General features: G+C 31.8%; 1 long non-coding RNA gene across 1 annotated transcript; it reads left to right on the top strand.

Moving 5' to 3' along the window:
- The first annotated feature begins 2,000 nt into the window (after positions 1-2,000).
- On the top strand, positions 2,001-3,013 carry LOC143603097 (uncharacterized). The gene is made up of 3 exons (XR_013147988.1): positions 2,001-2,171; positions 2,749-2,817; positions 2,908-3,013. It is a non-coding gene; the product is annotated as an uncharacterized LOC143603097 (long non-coding RNA).
- Positions 3,014-4,919: the final 1,906 nt, after the last annotated feature.

Here is a 4,919-nt window from a genome sequence, read left to right on the forward strand (position 1 = left end):
GTATCTTCGGATGCATTTGTATAAGAATGTGAAAGTATTGTATGTTACTTGATTAACTAGAACTCACTCAGCGTAGCTGACTTTTAGTATGCATCCAGGTGAGTAGGATGAGGTAGCTAGCTTGAGGAGGACACATGGTGGAAGAATAAGAAGCTGGCATCTGAAGACATGTGACGTTTTTGTTTAAATCAAGTTTATGTTTGAAAACAAGATATGTTATTTGAGACAAGTTTTTGTAATAACTTGAAATGTTATTTGAAGTATTAATATTCTGCGAAAGTTTTATTTAACTCTGATGCTTAGAACTCTGTTTATGAGTAAATCCAACGTCCAATGTACGGGACCGGTAACGGGGCCTTACACACACCCCAACCTACGGCGGAAATGTCGGGGCGTGATTTGATTTCCCACCGCTCTCAAGGTACTATTATACAATATTAGAAATTTCAATATCTATTAAATTATATTCAATTAAAACAAATTATTCGATACAATATCCAAAAAGACAAATAATTCACAAAACAAACATAAAACATAAAATAAAAGTCTTGTTGAATTTCTCTATCTTTATTCTTAAGTGTTCTTCCAAAAGCTTCATTTTAGATTAAAAAAACACATTTCAACAGTTGCGGTTACAATCGGTAAACCGACACAAACTTTAATATTCGAAAGAGGGTATGTAATGACTCGATTTCAAGCTTTCAAGAACCCAATAGGAGAAATCTGCAAACCCATGTGTTTAAGTTTATCTATTATCGTGTTTCTATTGTTTCTTCGTTTACATTGTTTGAAAAACAGTAAAAAGAAAATTTTTTGAACATTACCGTCTAAGGTTTTGTTCTAAATCCACCACTGACCTAACATGCAGCCACAAAAATTTGAACTAATAACAAAGACAACAAACACCACATCATACCATTACGCCGCTAATTGATGTAAAATAAAATTGTAACCATGTGTATAAACTCTTGGGACAACAATTGCGTTTATGATTTTATGATATTCAATATTAACATTTTAGATTAATGCAAGTGGTTGTAAATGATAGTTAAGGGGGATACAGTTACTATCAAAACACCGACCAATCTTGCATTGTCACTTCAATTCTATCCTCAGTTAAAGATAAAACATGACAATTCAAGCCAAAAAAATAAAAATACGAAAATTTAAACTAAATGATCCTTTTTCGCAATGACATTGAACGATTTTTTCTTTGAATGCTCGAGGAAGCTGTCGTGTTTTTCTTCGAGTTTCTTGATGAGATCTTTAAAAAATTGTATGTTACTATAGTTTGAAAAAATATCGTTGTCGGAATCATTCGGTTGTGTGAATATCCCAAGATTATCGTCTAAAAAGTTAGCCATTGAGAGTTTGAGTGAATAAATAGTGAATGTTTGAGTAAATAAAAATGGTGGAAGGTTTGAATGAATAAAAATGATACATGTGATAATAATTTGCAATAAATTAATTAATAATTCATTTTATTTCTCCAACGGTATAATAATTGAAAAAAAGGAACCAATTTTATGTGGCAAATCTTTGTCATGGAATGAAGTAGGGCTTCTAATTCAGACACGATACATGAAACAATACTACAAGACTTTAACATGTATCATGTATTGCCTTAATAATTTTTGTGTACTACACAGGTAGACATGAATTGACCTGTTAATTTTCATGTCTAAACAGGTAAAATACATGCTAAATGGGTAGCGACAGTGTTGCTATGTGGTTGAAAGTCATGCACACTACTCATATGAGTGGCCCATCGTGTGTGAGTATATATATATATATATATACACACCATATTAAAATACATGTAGGAGTGTCAAGAAGGTAATTTCACTAAAAACTCTTACAAATTAAGAGTTTTGCCCAAATTTGAATTCCCCGTGTTCAAAACTTGTGTTATGTTTGTACTTTTTTAGGTTTTGAAATTTGAATTCTCTGTCTTCTCACTCATCTTCTCATTGACAGATCTCATTCTCTTATCTCCTGTTCACCATCATAAAATGATTATCCTTCCTTTCTCTTTTCAAGAGAGAAAACCCACGCGTTTCCTTCAATTTACGTTAAGTGACGAACGACGGCGACGAATACTCGATTCATAGATGACGATTTTGTGTTGTTTTTGGCGGTGGATAAGATGCAAACAACGAGCGACGGTGGTGGTAAGTAAAGTATACTCGAATCTGATCTTACTCTTGGTATTTTCTTTGTGTTCAACATTCTGTTGGAATTAGCATAAAAGCCCTATGAATTTCTATTGTTTGGAGATTCAAGGGATTTGCTTCCATAACCACAAACCAGTCAAATGATTTGACGATTCTCTTTGTCACTGTCGTTTTACCTTGTGCTGACAACTGGTGAAACTCATTTTCTTTTTGTTCAATGTTTGGTTACAAGTTTGATGGGAAACTAGAATGGAGTACCACACCTGCAATGAGTCGATTATTTACCGTCAAGGTTGTAGGAAGAATGTCATGGGATGTTTCTTTGTTTCAGCACATTTATTTGATAATTGTGGTGCTAATTTTTATGTAAGCACTATTGTTTATGTAAATAGGGGCACTACGTTTACATGACTTTAAGATGAGCACTAAGTTATATAGTGGCATATAAATTATTTAAGTATTAGTTTTGGTTTATGGTATATTACTATGTTATATACAATTATATAATAATGTATGGTGTTTTATTTATTTTTTGTGTCTTCAAGTTGGTGATGGTTGGGTACTACATTTTCAGGGACACAATGGGCCTTCGCCTTTTACATCCTTTAAAGCAGTCGAGTTTCCTTGTGAGTTACTTAGAGAGGTACTCTTTTGTAAGACAATGATTATATACATAATCTTATACAGTGGGACCAATCTTATATTAGTAAGATGATACCTTTTCTTATCTCAGGTACACAACGCGGGATTATTTGCGCTAACTCCCATACAAATCTGGTCATAACCCATTGTACTTTAAAATTATGATGTTGTAGCAGTTACCAAAACGGGTTCTGGAATATAAACAAGGTCTTATTTAGTTATTTGATTCATGAATTCATGCAATATAAACGAGTCTGCAAGAATCCCAAAATGGATGTGTTTTGGTGTTGTCACCCACTAGAGAATTAGCCAAACATAAACAAGATGAAGTAATAGAAATTGTAAAATCATTAAAATAAATTGCACGGTATGTTGCTAATTGTTTTATTAGTTCTCTGAATTATTTGCAAACATATTATCTTATTTGTTTTTCTAATTGGTGGATAACTGTATCTAATTGGTGTTTATACGGAGCAGAACCAAAGGGTCCTGGACATTATGTTGTTTTGGACATTCAAGGAATAACTACGCTTGTTTCATATGTACGAGTTAGTAATCGGTAAGTTTTATCCAATACAGTAAGTAGATATGGAAGTGTAAATATATATATTATTTTAAGTGGGATATGGCTAAATATGTTTTTGTATAAAAATATTAATAATTAATTTGATGAGGAGGTTATGAGGAACATAAGTGAAGTTATTTTAAGATATTCAGAAGCGCATTCGTCAAGATAATGGAGCCAAATCTGGCCTCCCATCCGCTGGTAAGATTTTTTAGCACACACTCTCGTAATTCGGTCCTGTAAGTCTGTAACAGGTAAAAATGGTTAACTTTCATACAGGTATTGAGCATCGTTTTTGAATTACAAACCTTCAAGAATTAAAAGAATTCAAACCTGAAATCACATTTTTTACAATCTGTTCTTTTTTACTTTAAAAGTCAACATCAGCTTTTTTGTTTTATTTTTGCATTTATATCACCATTAGCAATTTAAATTCATTCATTTTTGTATACTACTGAATTTTTATTTTTTTTTACATTTTTATAAATTATTTTTCTATCAATTATTTATTTTATTTTTTATTCACTGAGTGAGCTATCTAACCTTCATTATTCGAGTATTTCATTATTTTAAGAGTTATTTTTTGTGTGTGGATACAATGGCCTTTTGATGGAGCTATTTTAGCGTTCATGTTCGCTAGCATCTATTATTTATTTAACGCAGCTGCTGTAGCTTATCATGTCAGTTTTATGGTCGTTTACAAATTAGCTTATTATGTAAGGGTATAAACGAACTGAACCGAACTGAATGAGACCTTTTTTTGTTCTTTTGTTAGGATTATTACAAACAAACGGATGGTTTATGAACACTTTATGGAACAAAATTTCGTGTTTGTGTTCATTTGTTAAGCAATTGAACTTGTTCATGCTTTTTCGTGTCCGTTCATCAACTTTGTAAGTAGACATAAACAGATACTAATAGACACAAATGAACTTATACAAACATATAATAATTTGAGAATTATAATAATTAAATCAACACACGAATGAAGCGGGCTGACAGTGACACTTAAAACAAACGTATTTTTTTTTGTTCATGTTTGTTTGTTAAGAAAATGACCATGCTCGAGTTGGTTTATGATCATTCTTTATTATAAACAGCCGTTTACAAGCATAAATGAACACAAATGGACACCAATTAAAAGTAATAGTGAATATATGTGTAAAATAATAATTGATTCAGTTATGGATATTTTCGTCTTTTGCCCTTGCATTTGATCCGGTCATTTTGATTCTACATTTGAATCTGCATAATCAAGTAATTAGCGGTTTAATACTTGTGATTACTTTGGTTCACTAATTTGAAATGCTTGGTCCAAAGGTGTTCGCGTCACAAAAGAATAGACCATGAATCCTGGGCAGAGATATATCATCAGGTATTCATATATATGTTATAAACAAATGTGTCTTTTATTGTTGATGTTATGCAATTCTATTTTTCATATTTCAGGCAAGAAGTCTTCCAACTAATAAACTCAGACCTACATACTTTATTATAAATGGAATTGTATATTTCGTTCAGGTAGTGCCAAAATTAAC

Source organism: Bidens hawaiensis, unplaced genomic scaffold, assembly GCF_021521415.1.
Source record: "Bidens hawaiensis isolate Kalapana, Puna unplaced genomic scaffold, B.hawaiensis_p1.1 tig00060679_1, whole genome shotgun sequence".
Taxonomy (NCBI): Eukaryota; Viridiplantae; Streptophyta; class Magnoliopsida; order Asterales; family Asteraceae; genus Bidens; species Bidens hawaiensis.